This window comes from Lithobates pipiens, unplaced genomic scaffold (genome assembly GCF_037356315.1).
Source record: "Lithobates pipiens isolate NorthernLeopardFrog02 unplaced genomic scaffold, aLitPip1_a1.2 Scaffold_188, whole genome shotgun sequence".
Classification (NCBI taxonomy): domain Eukaryota; kingdom Metazoa; phylum Chordata; class Amphibia; order Anura; family Ranidae; genus Lithobates; species Lithobates pipiens.
In genome coordinates this window covers 408,367-426,740 of record NW_027507763.1, presented here as the reverse complement: position 1 = coordinate 426,740, position 18,374 = coordinate 408,367, and the positions used below count along the sequence as shown (strand labels likewise).

Genomic DNA, 18,374 nt, shown 5'->3' with positions numbered 1-18,374 from the left:
TTAATACCTGGATGGGAGACCGCCTGGGAATACTAGGTGCTGTAGTCTTCTTTTTATGTTGTTGGCGTTGACTTGTTTTTTTTGTTTGTTTGTTTCCCAAGGTGACCATCTTGGCGTTTGTTAAGAGGGTTGAGCGTGCCTGAAAAAATCGACTATGGCTGCATCACCCTGAAAGAGCCCAATCTCATTTGATCTGAGAGGCTAAGCAGGGTTGGGACCTGGTTAGTACCTGGATGGGAGACCGCCTGGGATTTCTCGATGCCATAGGCTTTTTTTTAAAGTCGTTGGCATTGACTTTTTTTTTTTTGCTTGTTTCCCAAGGTGACCATCTTGGCGTTTGTCAAGAGGGTTGAAAGTGCCTGAAGAAATCTCCTATGGCCACATCACTCTGAAAGAGCCCAATCTCATCTGTTGGGATGGCCGAACGGTTCGCCCGGCGGTCGTTTCGCTGCAAATTTCGGCTGTTCGCGGTCCGCCCGATCGGCGGACTATTGCCGCTGTTCGCCCGGTGGACTTCCGTGTTTACTGTGTAAAAGAACTTTGACCTATGATGACACATCTATCATATGGACACTTGGACATTCCCCCTAACTTATAAATAGACCCGATCACTGGTATGGTAAAGTAGTACAGGATATAGTTTTGAGTGCTATTCAAGTTATTGTTGCAGCAGCCTGTGTTTTGTCAGTTTAAATAGGGACAGGCAGGAAGCTGTGTGTGGCAGTGAGAGACAGTCAGTTTAATCAGTTGCTGTTACTATTAGGTCCACAAAGGTTCTTTTCAGGACTAGTATGGTAATAGGCTTGTACACGTATAATATTCTTTCTTCCAAACATTGAAAGAATATTATACCTGACTGCTGCCCTTCTGCTGCAGTAGTCCTTTATGAGTATAGGGACTGAGGTACAGTCTGCTAATCACAACCTACTAGTTCCACAAAGGTCCTTCTAAGGACTGGTAAGGTATAGCGTACTACAGTACATAGGGTTGAGTGAGGTACAGTCTGCTATTCCTTAAGGACTGGTATAGGTCCACAATATATAGGGTTGAGGTGCACTACTGCTGACTGCTGCCCTATTCTGCAGCAGTCCTTTATCAGTATAGGAACTGAGGTACAGTCTGCTAATCACAACCTACTAGTTCCACAAAGGTCCTTCTAAGGACTGGTAAGGTATAGTGTACTACAGTATATAGGGTTGAGTGAGGTACAGTCTGCTAATCACAACCTACTAGTTCCACAAAGGTCCTTCTAAGGACTGGTAAGGTATAGTGTACTACAATACATAGGGTTGAGTGAGGTACAGTCTGCTATTCCTTAAGGACTGGTATAGGTCCACTATATATAGGGTTGAGGTGCACTACTGCTGACTGCTGCCCTATTCTGCAGCAGTCCTTTATCAGTATAGGGACTGAGTTACAGTCTGCTAATCACAACCTACTAGTTCCACAAAGGTCCTTATAAGGACTGGTAAGGTATAGTGTACTACAGTACATAGGGTTGAGTGAGGTACAGTCTGCTATTCCTTAAGGACTGGTATAGGTCCACAATATATAGGGTTGAGGTGCACTACTGCTGACTGCTGCCCTATTCTGCAGCAGTGCTTTATCAGTATAGGGACTGAGGTACAGTCTGCTAATCACAACCTACTAGTTCCACAAAGGTACTTCTAAGGACTGGTAAGGTATAGTGTACTACAGTATATAGGGTTGAGTGAGGTACAGTCTGCTAATCACAACCTACTAGTTCCACAAAGGTCCTTCTAAGGACTGGAAAGGTATAGTGTACTACAGTATATGGGGTTGAGTGAGGTACAGTCTGCTATTCCTTAAGGACTGGTATAGGTCCACAATATATAGGGTTGAGGTGCACTACTGCTGACTGCTGCCCTATTCTGCAGCAGTCCTTTATCAGTATAGGGACTGAGGTACAGTCTGCTAATCACAACCTACTAGTTCCACAAAGGTCCTTCTAAGGACTGGTAAGGTATAGTGTACTACAGTACATAGGGTTGAGTGAGGTACAGTCTGCTATTCCTTAAGGACTGGTATAGGTCCACAATATATAGGGTTCAGGTGCACTACTGCTGACTGCTGCCCTATTCTGCAGCAGTCCTTTATGAGTATAGGGACTGAGGTACAGTCTGCTAATCACAAACTACTATTATGAGGGGCTCCCACCATCCCTGTGCTATGCTGACTTACTCCTGGGGCTGTACCTCTGCTGTGCATATTATGAGGGGCTCCCACCATCCCTGTGCTATGCTCATTATGAGGGGCTCCCACCATCCCTGTGCTATGCACATTATGAGGGGCTCCCACCATCCCTGTGCTATGCTTACTTCCTCCTGGGGCTGCTTATTATGAGGGGCTCCCACCATCCCTGTGCTGTGCTGACTTCCTCCTGGGGCTGCTCATTATGAGGGGCTCCCACCATCCCTGTGCTATGCTGACTTACTCCTGGGGCTGTACCTCTGCTGTGCATATTATGAGGGGCTCCCACCATGCCTGTGCTATGCTCATTATGAGGGGCTCCCACCATCCCTGTGCTATGCTCATTATGAGGGGCTCCCACCATCCCTGTGCTATGCTGACTTACTCCTGGGGCTGCTTACGGTGCAGGTGTCAGTGCTGTATATCACGGGGCTGGTGTCAGTGCTGTATATCACGGTGCTGGTGTCAGTGCTTTATGTCACGCTGCTGATGTCAGTGCTCTCTATCACGGTGATGGTGTCAGATCACTCTATCACGGTGCAGGTGTCATTGCTTTATGTCACGCTGCTGATGTCAATGCTTTCTATCACGGTGCTGGTGTCAGATCACTCTATCACGGTGCAGGTGTCATTGCTGTATGTCACGCTGCTGGTGATCATCTCCTGCACCCTCTTCTTTGCCTACCCTGACCTTCCCTCTCCTCCATTGCCTTCATGCGCTCCACAGTCCTGAATTGTCACAATTTCACATATAAAAAAAGAATGGTTGTAGTTGTCGATCCCAGATTCACCTCATACATGTGTTATGTCATTGGCCATGTGGTGGGACTATGTTTGCACAGCTAATAATTATTTTGGGGCTGCAAATTTGACCTGTAGGTTTGCAAAGTTCGCCTTCCATTTAAGTCAATGGGGCCCACCGCGAACGTTACGGTTCACAAACTATTGGCCGCATTCGCGGTCCGCGTTCGTGAAACGTCCCGTTTGAAGTTCGTCCATCACTACTCATCTGATCTCAGAGGCTAAGCAGGTTTGGGACCAGTTTAGTACCTGGATGGGAGACCGCCTGGGATTTCCAGATGCCGTAGACTTCTTCTTTTTTTTTTTTTATAGCCACCTCAGCGAATCACCAAGAGAGACTTAAATCAACTTTACGTTCATCACTCTCTCTTATTTTTAATCTTCACATCATTGTAGCTATGTCTTTTATTTGCTTTTTTTTTTTTTCCTTCATAAAAGTAGTTTTATCTAAATTTATTTTATTTTAATTAGAAGTACTTTATTCCCCCACCCCTTATAATTATTTTCCCCCTTGCCCCTCCCTCCCTCCCACGCCCCTGCATGTCAGTAATTTTCCTCTTCCGTATTTCTTCTATGAAAGGGTCTTTATGGTCTTAATAGTGTTTTATAACTCCATTCTCTTTTGAATTCTTTCCAACCTCTCAATTTTTTTATAAATACTGCCCTTTCGCCTTCATCTCCGATCCTTAAACTTTCCATGTTGAATATTTCCTCCACCGCATCCACCCACTCCCATATCGTTGGGCAATCAACGTCCTGCCATTTCTTGGGAATCAGTTTTTTCGCCGCGTTTAGGAGATGGGGGATAATTGTGTCATGATATTGTTTAACCCCTCCCTCTGTACCATGGAAAAGTACTATCCAGGGATCCACTTTCACCGTTATTTTAGTTATTTCCTTTACCATTTGCAAAATTTTTCCCCAGTATATCTTAATTTTGGGACATTCCCACCACAGGTGTGTCATTGTTCCTAAGGTTTTACAACCCTGCCAACACTCGGCCGATCCACCCTCTTGATATTTAGCAGTTTTATCCAGGGTATTATACCATCGAGATAAAAGTTTGTAGTTCATCTCAGCGGTTTTATTATCTATTGCCGAACAATGTGTTAATTTCAATATTTTATTTATAGTTTCTTTATCTTTTTGTGCTCCCAATTCTTTTTCCCATTTTTTTTATATATGGCGGTCCCTCCAGCTGACTGGCCGATATCAACAGCCCATACATCCTTGAAATTGTACCTTTAGCCTTATACGAGATACAGAGTTGCTCCACCCCAGTCAGCTCGTCTTCGGATCTGACTGGCTGAGGCAACCCCTCTATGAAATGAGCCAGCTGGAGATAACGCCATCTATCAATCCACATCAATCCCTTGTGTTCTAAATCTTCTAGTGATATAAGTTTCCCTTTTTTCATAATATCTTTTATTTGTAATTTTTTCTTTTTTATCCAATTCCCACCAATTTCCCTTTTACCGGAAAACTCATTATCTTGCAACTCAATCAAAGGTGAATTATAGTGTCCATTTAATCTTTTATACACCTCGTCCCATATTTTAAGTGCAATCAGTGTCAACTCATTAGTGTCGGGTCTAATACCCTAAATTTTGGGGGATTCCATACTATCTTACTAAGTTGTGCCTTACTATATGTACATTCTAAACTCACCCTCCTTTTCTCATCCTTGTTCTCCCTCACCCATTCGGCAATTCTGGATAACACTACCGCCTTATAATAATATTGCAAATCTGGGACTGCCAATCCTCCACGGCTTTTCTCTTGTTTTAAAACCGTGTGGGAGATCCTTGGTTTTTGGTTAATCCAAATATATTTACACATTAGGGATTTTATCTTAAGAAAATAACTAGGGGGTATTGCAATCGGCATCATCTGAAATTTGTATAAGATTTTGGGGAGAATAAACATTTTAAACACGTTGATCCGGCCCAGCCAGGATAGAGGTCTATTAGCTACCCTCCTGAGTTCAGTTTTAATTTCGTTTAATAATGGGATGTAATTTAACTGGTAGATCTTACCTAAGGTGCGGGCCAATTTTATTCCTAAGTATCTCAGTTGTTTCACCCACTTAAATTTACAATACTCTTGGATTAGTTGTACTTCTTGTTTACTAACATTTATATTGAGAATTTCAGATTTCGTTTGATTAATTTAGAAATTTGATCGTTTCCCATAGTCGTCAAGGGCCTCGTTTATCTTGGGCATTGAGCTTGTAGATTTACTTATATAAAACAATACGTCGTCAGCATATGCTGCAAGTTTATGTTCCTCCTGGCCCGCCATGATTCCTGTTATCTCTGGATTGTTTCTGACTGTCGAAAATGTAGGGGCTCCAGCTAGAGCACAAAGAGAAGGAGTGAAAGTGGGCATCCCTGTCTAGTCCCATTCTCCATCTCAAAGGGAGGGGAGGGAACCCCATTTATATTTATAGTTGCTGTCGGGTGATGGTACAATGTTTTAATCCATTTGGCCATCCTTGGCCCGAAACCTATATTTTCAAGTGTCATAAACATAAATCTCCAATGGACCCTGTCGAAGCCTTTTGTGCATCTTTCGACAGTAATAAGGCCGGGGGTTCCGTCTCCTCCCTCTGACATAGCACCAATAGGGTTCTTACCCCATTATCTTTGCCCTCCCTTCCAGGGACAAACCCTACCTGGTCAGGGTGTACCAGTGCATTCATTACTGTCTTCATCCTACTTGCCAATAACTTGGCAAATAGCTTAGTATCTGCGTTCAACAGTGATATTGGTCTATAACTAGAACACCTGGTCTCATCTTTTCCTTCCTTCTGGATGACAGTAATTGAGGCTGTCAATGCCTCTTTACTCAGTTCATATTCAGTTCATATATTTACATAGTCTCGGAATCAGAATATCTTTGAACCTTTTATAGTATCCAATTGTCAATCCGTCAGGTCCAGGGCTTTTCCCCGGGGTTGAGTCCATTAACGCCTTATTTATTTCTGCTTCTGTTATGGGGCTTTCTAAGTTGTCTTTATTTGTCTCGTCAATCTTGGGGAGTCTAGCATTCTTTAAATATTCATCTATTTCTTTTGTTTTCCCTTCTATCTTCTTCTCCGTATTTTTAACAGCGTATAATTTCTCGTAGTATGTTTTGAATGATTCTGCTATTACTTTTGTAGTATACGCCATGTCCCCATGTTCCGTTTGGATTTTCCCTATATAGTTAGTGGCTTTTTTCTTTTGAAGCGCTTTAGCTAGGTATTTAGTGGGTTTATTCCAGTCTTGATATCGTACTTTCTCTAATTGATTAAAACATTTTTTTGTTTCTTGTTCCATTAACCCCTGTAGTTCCTCCCTTTTAGATAATAATTTCTGATATATTTTTTTATCCACAATACCTTGTTTATGCTGTTGTTCTATGCTCAAGATTTCCTCCCTTAATTTATTACTCCTCGCGGTGCGTTCTTTTTTTTTCCGTGAACCCCAGGCCATCAGAATCCCACGAATGTACGCTTTATGGGCGTCCCACAGGACTTGTCCAGATATCCCCTCAGTCTCATTCATTGAAAAGTACTCTTCTAATTCTCCCCTTACTACTTCGCCTCCCTCTTTATCTAGAATTAAATCTTCATTTAGACGCCACCTATAGGCTTGTTTACTATAGTCAGGGATCTGCATTTTCATTTTTATAGGAGCATGGTCTGACTGTGTTGTTATTTCTATACTCGTTTCCAGCACATTCTCTAAGGCCGCGTACACACGCGGGGACTGTCTGCCGAAACTAAGTTCGTCAAACAGTCCGCTCAAACTTTTTAATGAACGAACACGCCCACACACGGCACTTTTTGAGCGGACAAATATGGCAAACTTTGTTCGTCGTACTAAGTCCGCGCAACTTTTGAAATGAACGGACTCGCCCACACACGAGGCAACAGTCCACTCATTTCGAGCGCGTGTGCAGGTAGGCGGGGCCCGCGACGGAGACGTCGCGGGCTCCGCCGCCTGGAATGTACTTAAAGGGGAACCCCAATGCCGAAAAAAAATCGGCGTGGGGGTTCCCCCAAAGTCCACAACAAACCCTTGTCTGAGCACGCTACCCGGCCGGCCAGGAAAGGGGGGCGAGCGAGCGCGCCCCCCCTCCCGAGCCGTACCAGGCCGCGTGCCCTCAACATGGGGGGTGCCTTGGGAGAGGGGGGGCCGCGCGGCCCCCCCACCCCAAAGCACCTTGTCCCCATGTTGATGAGGACAAGGGCCTCTTCCCGACAACCCTGGCCGTTGGTTGTCGGGGTCTGCGGGCGGGGGGCTTATCGGAATCCGGGAGCCCCCTTTAATAAGGGGGCCCCCGGATACCGGCCCCCCACCCTATGTGAATGAGTATGGGGTACAATGTACCCCTACCCATTCACCTGTAAAATAAAAGTACCCAAAAAAAAACACTACACACGAGATAAAATATTTTATTGCACAGCTCCGGGGGTCTTCCGTCTTCGGGGGTCTTCTCGCCGGACTCCTCCGCTATCTTCTTGTAGCTCTTTTGCTAGCGGAGGAGTCCGGCTTTCTTCCTCCCCGCCGCCGGCCTCTTCTCCCGACTTCGGGGGTCTTGTCCCCCTCTTTGGTTCTTCTGCCGCCGCCGCCTTCCGTTCTGCGCCTTCTTATAGCTCTTTTAGAGGCGGTGGCCCGGTCTTCTGTCGCCGCTGTCGCCTTCCGGTCGCCTTCCGTTCTTCTTCTTGTTCTTCTTCTTCTTCTTCTCCAGGAGATGTTGACACGTCGCTCTCTCCGGCCGGAATGCCAGAGCCGCGCTGTGCGGCCACTTATATAGTGACAATGGGGCGGTGTCACATGGTATATGTCACATGGGGTTGGTCACATGGGTTGATGTCACATGGGGACTATGACATCGTAAGGGGGAGGGGTCACCATGTGACCAACTCCTAAAAGAGCTATAAGAAGGCGCGGTGGCCCGGCAGAAGAACGGAAGGCGGCGGCGACAGAAGACCGGGCCACCGCCTGCAAAAGAGCTATAAGAAGGCGCGGTGGCCCAGCAGAAGAACCGAAGAGGGGGACAAGACCCCCGAAGTCGGGAGAAGAGGCCGGCGGCGGGGAGGAAGAAAGCCGGACTCCTCCGCTAGCAAAAGAGCTACAAGAAGATAGCGGAGGAGTCCGGCGAGAAGACCCCCGAAGACGGAAGACCCCCGGAGCTGTGCAATAAAATATTTTATCTCGTGTGTAGTGGTTTTTTTTGGGGTACTTTTATTTTACAGGTAAATGGGTAGGGGTACATTGTACCCCATACTCATTCACATAGGGTGGGGGGCCGGTATCCGGGGGCCCCCTTATTAAAGGGGGCTCCCGGATTCCGATAAGCCCCCCGCCCGCAGACCCCGACAACCAACGGCCAGGGTTGTCGGGAAGAGGCCCTTGTCCTCATCAACATGGGGACAAGGTGCTTTGGGGTGGGGGGGCCGCGCGGCCCCCCCTTCCCCAAGGCACCCCCCATGTTGAGGGCACGCGGTCTGGTACGGCTCGGAAGGGGGGGCGCGCTCGCTCGCCCCCCTTTCCTGGCCGGCCGGGTAGCGTGCTCGGACAAGGGTCTGTTGTGGACTTTGGGGGGACCCCCATGCCGATTTTTTTCTGCGTTGGGGTTCCCCTTTAAGTCCATACCAGGCGGCGGGGCCCGCGTCGTCTCCTTCGCGGGCCCCGCCTACCTGGAGACGCGCTCGAAATGAGCAGACTTTCCTCCGAGCGGGAACAGTTTGCTAATTTCGAAAGTGGCCTACACACGGGCGGACTGTCCGCTCAAACCAAGTTTCAGCGGACAGTTTTTCGGAATTTCCGAAAAACTTTGTTCGTCAAACTGTCCGCTGAAACTGTCCGCTGAAGCCCCACACACGAGCGGACTGTCCGCTGAAACACTGTTCAGCGGACAAAGTTGAGCGAACAGTCCGCCCGTGTGTACGCGGCCTAATACTCTATGTTCCACAAAAATATAGTCTATCCTAGAATAGGTCCCGTGCACAGGGGAGTAAAACGTATAATCCCGTTGTTTTGGATGTTGTACCCTCCATACATCAACTAATTGACTACTACTCAGATTTAGATTTATCTTTTTTAATTGTGCGTTACTCCTTCCCTGTGCACAGGACTATCTAGTCCAGGATCCAGGCAGAAATTTAAATCTCCCATCATTACCACATATCCACTTTTAAATTCCTGAACTTTGGCCAGTATTCCCTTTAGAAATTTTATAGGATTTTTATTCGGGGAATAAATGTTGATCAATGTATATCTTCTGTTTCCTAATTTCCCCTTTAAAAACAGATATCTACCCTCTGGATCCGTTTCTCTTCCCTCTAGGACAAAGCGGGTGTGTTTTTCCCAAATCCTATTGCTACCCCTCTCCCCCTATTTGTGATCGTGTCGCCATAATACCAGCTTGGGTAGTCTTTAGAGTAAAGCCTGATCTTTGATGTATATGAGATATGGGTCTCTTGTAAGAAAATCACGTCTGCCTTACATTGTTTCACTTCTTCCAAAATTTTATACCTTTTTTTGCTGTATTGAGGCCCTTGACGTTATAGGACAAAAAGTTAATCTCCATTATTTTATTATCCATATTTCCTATTTAGACCTTGTTTTCTATTTTTTTCACCGAGGATTTCGCTACTGACATTACCCCCCCTCACCCTCAGTCCCACCCTACCCCCCCATCGCTGCAACCCTCCAACCCCCTCCCCCCTCCCCTTTTTGGCCACAATTCGGCCCTCGACTCGTTAATGGGCCTAAGATCTCTGGCCATTTCCAAGTCTTTGGTGTTCCGAGGTGGAGTTCTTCGTTCTGCCTCCATACCCCCTCTCCTTAGATGTAACCTTCAAAAAGGAGGGGGGGTAATGGGCCCGCCTCCCCTCCAGCCACAAATACTTACAATCCCCTCCCCGCCCCTCCCTCCCCCCACCAATCCCCATCTCCCCCTCCTATAACCAGGCATCCAAGCTCTTATGATATTTCCCCGTGCTCATCTGTCCAGCCTGGAAGAATTGGAGCTTGAATTCTCAATTTGTCGCAAAAGTCTCCTAATTCTTCTGGGAAGCTCAGCCTAGCAGTTCTTCCATCTTTAAATGCTAACAAACATTCCAGGAACCCCCAACTGTATCTTATATTCTTAGCTCTCAACTGTTCCAATAAAGGTTTTAAGAGACGTTTTCGGGCCAGAATTTCAGGTGCTGGGTCTGGGAAAACTTGTATCTCAGTTCCAGCATATTTTAGTGGGGCTGTTCCCCTAAGTTTTCTCCAGATCTCCATTTTGTCTTCATAATGTTCGAATCTGACTATGATATTGCGTGATCTTCCAGTCTCGTCCAACTTTTTCCTCCCAACCCGATGCACACTTTCAATCCTGGGAAATTCCTCCTCTCCTCTCTCCAGTATAGGACAGAATATGTATTCCATGATTTCCCTTAGCTCTTCTTTCTTATTTTCTGGAACATCTCGTACTCTCAGATTTTGTCTTCTATTTCTATTCTCTTGGTCTTCGAGTCGATAAAGAATTCTTCTCTGATTTCGACATGCTATTTTAGCTTGTTCCTGCACTTTAATTAAGTCTTGAGCTTGTATATTGATTCTTTCTTCTGCTGCCTCTACTCGTATTAGTAGATGTCCCAGGTCACTTCTTAGCAAACTTATATCTGATTTTATAGCGTTCTCTAATTTTAGAAGCATCTCCCTCATCATCCCTTTAGTTATCACCTGGTCATCCACTCTTTGATCCTCACTTTTACTTAGTTCCAATTCACTCTCTGTGGTCATTTCATCTCGAGATTGGTCCGAAGCTTCCCTAACTTTTTTTCCCGTCCCCCTATCCTTCCCCGGGTTAGGGGGTAGTTTTTTCTTCTCGCCACCCCTCGGACTGGCTTCTTGAGTCATGAATTGTTTGATAGTACTTTCAGTAGATGTGTTTTTTGGGGTCTTAGGGCCGCCTCCCTTAACGGTTTGTTCTGAGGGTCTACTCATAATGCTTTTCTTTATCTCGCGTGCACGTTTCCCCAGTTTGTTAGTTTCAACACTTCCCTGCTCCTCAGCAGGGAGTTTTATCAGATATTCCGTTTGCACTTTCCAAAGTAGGAAACTACAATACACCTCAATCGGCAGTCCCTTTTTTCCCCCGATTCTTATTTTCTTGTTTTAACTGGCTGCTGGTATTGGAGAGTGCTATATTTTTAACCACCTTGCCACCTTAATTTTTCCCTCCAGTTTTCCTATATAGCTCTTAGACTAACATTTCAGGTGCGTAAGGTCCCAAGTTATCCCTTCACGGCCACAATCATATCTATCTGGGGGTATAGATTTACCGCTTAGGCCCTACACCTGTAAACACCCACTGTAGTGATCTTCTTGCTGACGGCCAAGATTTCCCAAACTGAAATATCTTTCGTACTATTTCCTGGCTGTTACTTCTATGTTACTACAATGTTAATGGACAGTCAGATGGATACAGTATAGTTCATCTCTCAAATAAGTAGGGAAAAGAAAAAGACGGAAGAGCAAGGGAAAGAAATCCAATGCAGCGGTCAGACTTGTCAGTTCTGAACGTTGTTCCTCTGCGTTGCTCAATACTGTCCAACCTGGTGGCCTTTTGTAAACTTCCAATATGATAATCTACCAGCGGACGACCAGGGGATTTTCTGGGTGATTATATCATTCGTGTTATTACCACACGTGTTGCTTCTAAAGTACCAAACAAAAAAAAAATAACAAAAGAAAAAGGACCAGGAAAATACAGAGCGGCAACTAAACTTATCAGTTCCGTGCGTTCTTACTCTGCGTTTCCCGATATTGCCCCACCTGGTAACCTTATATGAGCATCTAGGGTAATATTCTGCATTTGATCCACTCAATGGTTTTCCAGCTATTTATCCTTTGTGGAGTTTCCAGCTTATTACTGCTCAATTAACAGTTATTTAAGTATAAATCATATATGAATGGATGTAGAATACCGGGCTACTGCCCAACTTATCTGTTCCAAATGTTGTTCCTCCGTGTTTCCTGATACTATCCAGCCAAGTAACCGCTTGTGACCGTCTGCATTGATCATCTGCTTAAAATGGAAGTAAACCCTTCCAAACAACTTTGACCTACAGGTAAGCCTAGATTAAGGCTTACCTGTAGGTCCAAGTAATATCTCCTAAACCTATATGGTTTAGGAGATATTTGCCCGAAAATGGGCACCGCTGTCTACGGCGCATGCGCCGTAGACAGCGGCGCGCATGCGCACTAAATGCGGCAAGTCCAAGAATGGATTTGCCAAATTTGTCGACTCCCGTGCGCATGCGCGGGAGTGACGTCATCGCGGCCTCGCCGTATGACAGCGGCGGAGCTGCGAGGCGCGACTCCCGTGCGCATGCGCGGGAGTGACGTCATCGCGGCTTCGCCGCTGTCATTGGTCGGAGCTGCGAGACGCCACCAGCAAGATGGACGCGGCGGACTACAGGGATCAGCGGCGACTTCGCTGGCTCCTGTGTCAGGTAAGTGACACATAATGAGCTACTATGCGATGCATAGTAGTCCATTATGCTTTACCTTTGCAGGGAAAAAAAGAGGAAGTAAACCCATCAGGGTTTACTTCCTCTTTAAGGACAAATAGGGAGTTTTACATACAATTATATCATACGTGCTGTTCCCTGCTTCTTGCTGCTGTATTGACCATCAATCAGTTAAACCTAGTTCTTGTACAGGCAGATGAAAAAATAAAAGACTGCTGCCAAATTTTCTGTTCCTAAAGTTGTTACACAGTATGTCCTTATCCTCTATTCATAGGCAGCCAGGGGATTTACCAAACAGTTATATACTTCATGCAGTTCCCCGTCTGTTGCTACCATATTATTAACCGACTATCAGTTATATATGATTTATGCAGACAGACCTCTGAAAAAAAAAAAAAAAGAGAGCAGAGGGGAATGTCCACAGCGATAATAATCAGCATTGCAGCATTGTAATCAGCTGAAGATTTTCCATATGAGACATGCTGTTTCCTGCCTGTTACTGCTTGTTTTAACAGTCAATCGCAAACATATATTTCCTGTGTGAACAGAGTGCACAGCACAGGGCTACAGCCACCGGACTTATCTGTTATTTAGGCGTTGCTCCTCACGTTTCCCCAGCACTTCTCTCCTTTCCTTTCTTTCTTCGCGGTCCCCCTTCTAAGTCCGCAATTAGATTTCCACGCTTCCCTGCGTTCCTCCAGGGGACCCTTGGGGGGGGCGAGGGACGGAGATCCGTCGCAAGCAAAGCTTATAACACCCAGGCCGGCGGGTAGGCAGGTGCCGGAGCGGGCTCGTGCGGCGGCGGACTTGTGCAGCGGTACATCAGATCTGCCGGAGCCTCTCATCCTCCGACCGTCTCCTCTCTCCTCTTCCGCATGCCCTCTCCGGCAAGCCTCCTCAAACCCCTCCCTCCACGGTGAACGTCTTACGTCATCACCAGCTGATGGCTCACTTTCGTGTATTCTGCGTAGACTTCTTTTTATGTTGTTACCGTTGACCTATTTTTTTCCGCTTGTTCCCAAGGTGACCATCCCAGCGTTTGTCAAGAGAGTTGAGAGTGCCTGAAGATATTGGCTACGGCCACATCACCCTGAATCTGTTCAATCTCATCTGATCTTGGAGGCTAAGCAGGGTCGGGCCTGGTTAATGCCTGGATGGGAGATTGCCTGGGAATAACAGGTGTCGTAGGCTACTTTTTTTTTTTCAAATATAATTTTTTCTCCAAACAGGGGAAGACGGTCCCCCGAGTACATAATGCAACAGAGAAATACAGAGCAAAAAGCAGCTGAACAATACTTGATACAGGTAAATTCGCAACTGTGAGTCTGCCTTCCATCAATCATAATGATTCGAGGCACGGATAAAGTACTGTACCAAGATCCAGGGTCACACAAACCCCAGGTCCCTCCGGCATAATCCATCCAGAGGGGGGTGTGGGGCCGTCATTCCCAATTTTCCAGTGGAGGGGGTGAGAGATAGGGGAGGAAGGCAGAAAAGAGAAGGGATGAAAGATCAGGAAAGGAGAAGAGGGGTCGAGGCACGATGGCAGCCACTGCCCAAGGGGCCAGTCAAGGAAAGCTCAGAGTACTAAGGCGATAGCAGGCGGCATCCTTCCAGCGAGAATATAAAGGTATTCCAGATGTCCCAGGTTTGTTAAAAAAATTCGGGGGGCGTGGCTTGGCGCTGCGGGAAGATGGACGCCTAATCCAGAGCTCCCGATCCCCTAGGTCCAGCTACCTTCTGCTTGGCGGCTTTCCTACGCCCGAAGATGAGCAACGCATCACAGTCGAGCTCGGCGATCCGACCCGGATCTCAGCGGGACGTGGATCACCCTCCGACGCAGCATATACCGGAGATTTTCCGCTCCCGAGCCCGAGGTATGTCGCAGGAGGCGCAGGCCGTGCTACACGAGGCCTCCTCACAGAGTAGAGCGGCACCCCGCTCCCGGAGCCGTAGCCCTCAGCACCCTCCACCTGCCGCTGAGGCACAACAATCCCTGAGCCTGGCTGACCTACGTGCAGTGGCTGCTGATATAAAATCAGCTATGTCGGCAGCAATCTCGGAGCTCCGTGAGGATTTCCACAGCATGGCCATTAGAGTGGAGGAGGTGGAGGAGACGCAGGCCCGCCATGATGCGGCCCTGTGTCATGTGCAGCAGCTATCCGAGTCGCACGCCATCCACCTCCGTGATATGAACCGCCATTTAGAGGACCTCGATAATCGAGGAAGGAGGCGAAACCTAAGAGTGAGAGGTCTCCCCGAAGTAATAGACACTCCACAACTTGCAAGGGAAGTCACTACCATTTTTAATGATTTGCTAGACCGTCCCCCTGATACAGTAATTCAAATGGAACGAATCCACAGAGCCCTGCGGCCCAGAGGCAGAGAGACTGACCCTCCCAGGGATGTTATATGTTGCCTCTCTGACTTTATCCTCAAGGAGGAAATAATGCGTAAGGCCAGAAATACTGAGAGACTTTTACACCGAGGCTCAGAAATTAAAATCTTCCAAGATCTCTCTGCTATCACGCTTCAACGGAGGAGAGAGCTGAAGCCCCTGCTGGATGTCTTGCGGGCCAGAGCGATTCCATATCGATGGAAATTCCCATTCTGCCTAGCAGCCATCGCCAACGGGCACACTTATCATCTAAAAGTTCCTGAAGATTTGGAACACTTCTGTAGCTCACTTCACATCCCAGTGGTAGAAGTACCGGACTGGTATAGTGATTTTCGCATATCCCCCCTGCATAGGGTGGACTCAATGGATGGAGTTGCTGAAGCGGGCAACTACAGTGTAAGCCGCCGCCGCAGACAGGCTCGACCGTCCTCCCCGCAGAGACCAGCGGGGCTGCCGAGAAATACGAGCCCCACAGCATCCCCAGTCCACAGGAGACAAAGGCGATCATAGTTTGGAACGAAGCGGCCCTTGTTTTCAAAATGTTTCTTGAGGTGACCGAGTTAGGTGCTGTTTTTATTCACCAATTTTTTGTGTCATATCTCTTCAAGAACTGTTTCTGTCTTCCTGCTTGACTACCCATGTTCTGACAGACCTCAAGGTTATCCCGCAGACAAATAAGCCTGTTGCTCACTTTTTGCTGCGCTCTCTCCCCCCACAACCTGACTCTGAACTATTTTTGGCCTGTGATCCCTGCTCTACTATATTTACTCTTTATTCCCTTCACCCCATGCACGCTCAGGCTCATTAGGTTGCACAAAAACGTGCATTACTTTGACGCTTTAACTCTAATACCTGCTTTTTGTCACCTCCTGGTCTGAGCTCCTTTTCACAGGGATTCAGTTCTACTTCTATGACACTGTGTAACGCCATATCATAAGTATTATAGCAATGTCTTTTTGGGACCTCATCTCCGGATTAGTGGTCTACCTGTTTTGAAAAGTTCACTGAGATCCCTGCTGGGAGTCGCTCATGTTCAACAATGTTTTAATATGTTCTACCCCAACCCTGATTGGGAGATGTCTACATTGGCTACCAGCTCAAAATGGATTCTGTTTGCTGTTACCTAGGACTGCATAGCAGTTAGTCACAACAGTTAGACCATGCTACTCTGCAATCCTGTTTTGTCTGTGTTTATTGCATAATTGTCGGAAGCCATGATACCAGACCTGTTGCGACAGCTCTGCTCTATTGTTATAGTCTTACCATTCTATAATCTTGAATGTTAAAAAGTTTGTTTCTCATTTTGAGTTGCTCTAAAGGTTTAAGATTGTTTTCTTAGAAATCTTTATCCCTGACAGACTCCCTCTTTCATATATGCTTACACCCATGGCATACGGTTGATTCCAAGCGAATCTTCGTTACAGCGCCTGTACAACCGTCCCATCTTCTCACATACCACTCAATAATGTTCATAGCCTGCCAAATCCTTAGCTCTCAGGACCTTACGGGACCTTTAACTCATTACTTAAAAGGAACCCTCTCTTCCTCGCTCGCTAATCACCCCCACACACAGGGATCTCGTTTGAGATTTCCCTGACACGTATTGGGACCTTAATTTCGGCGAGACTTATTAGTCGTCGCCGATCCCAATTGTTCCCCATCCCTCTCAGGAGTATCCTTTCTGTCACAAGGAGGATACCCCGCAGATAAGAACAATATACGTCCAACGCGCTTACCCCTCCCGTATCTTTCCCTACCCCCTCTGCCGCCTCATCCTTCCCTCCCGCACTACTTTCGCTACCACTTCTCCTCTCCAACGAGTGAAGTTCTGGTACGAGCATCACACATATAAAAAGCTGCAGATCAGGCTGTTTCTATTCTTTTCATCCCCTGGGTCGCTAGATAATTAACCATAATGACATCCTCTAAGACTACACTTACGTCCAGTAAGCTAAAACTCATTTCTTTAAATGCGAAAGGTCTGAATCTCCCTGAGAAGCGATCCAATATATTGCACAATTTAAAAGGGCTGAGATCAGATGTAATTTTCCTACAGGAGACCCACTTTAAATCGCAAGCCATACCAAAACTCTCAAACCAATACTACCCGACATGTTATCATGCAACCTCACCAGATTCTAAAACAAAAGGGGTATCCATCCTGCTATCTAAACATGTCCCCATTCAAATCATTGACTCATTGATTGATACCCAAGGTAGATTCCTTTTCCTAAAGGGCACTTGGCAGGGTAGGCCTATTACCCTAGCCAACATCTACAGTCCGAACTCAGGTCAGGTTACTTTCTTCCGGGAGGTAACCGCCCAACTGGCCGCATTTCAATCAGGTATGATATTGTTGGGCGGAGATTTCAATGTCCCATTGGAACCTCTTCTCGATACTTCGACTGGTACCGCTCATCTGCCGTACAGAGCCATACGACAGATAAGATTATCTTTACAATCTCTTATGTTGCATGATACATGGCGCACCATAAATCCCACCGAGAAGGATTTCACGTTTTTCTCCATCCCTCGTAACCTTTATTCCAGACTAGATTATATATTTATCACACAGACAGACCTTCCCCTTTTATCTGCATCTAAAATTGAGTCCATGACCCTATCTGATCACCACCCGGTTTCTATCACACTGACGATGCCAGATGTGCAAGAACTCACTCAGATATGGTCCATGAACTCCCAAATTCTGACAAACTCATTGTATACAACTGAAGTTCAGCGTTGCCTCACAGAATACTTCCAATTAAATGAGACCCCTGACACAACCCACATGACACAATGGGCTGCCCACAAATGTGTAGTAAGGGGTAAACTGATTTCCATATCAGCGAAAATTGCGAAGGACAAGAAATCACTCCTTTCCGGACTATATGCTAAACTTAAACAACTAGAATCAGCCCACAAACGTACACTGGCCTCTCGCACCCTCACAGAGTTGCAAGAGGTTCGTTCCTCTATCCAGACAGAATTATACAAACGAACGAAAAGAAGATATCTCCTGACAAAAAGACAGTTCTACGAATTTGGCAATAAAAGCGGCCGCCTTTTGGCTAGGGCCCTGCAATCGCATAAATCCAAACTGAATGTACATTGTTTGTACTCCCCCAAGGGAACCAAGCTGACCTCCAACAAAGACATAGCGGCGGAATTCGAAAGTTTTTATTCCAAATTATACAATATACAAGGACCCACTGAATCGTCTCAATCCCACGAGACACGCACACGATCGATGCACCAATTTCTTGAACAAAATTGCCCAAAATTGACCGACACAAACCTCATAGACAGCTTAGAGGGACCTATTAGTCAACTTGAGTGGGACGTGGCCCTTAAACAAACCAAAGTAGGAAAGTCCCCAGGCCCGGATGGGCTTCCAGCAGCATACTATAAAACGTTTTCGGACACTCTGAAAATCCCATTTATC

The 18,374-nt window shown here is 46.5% G+C and overlaps 1 pseudogene; it reads left to right on the top strand.

Moving 5' to 3' along the window:
- Positions 1-13,603: 13,603 nt before the first annotated feature.
- On the top strand, positions 13,604-13,722 carry LOC143995739 (5S ribosomal RNA; annotated as a pseudogene).
- Positions 13,723-18,374: the final 4,652 nt, after the last annotated feature.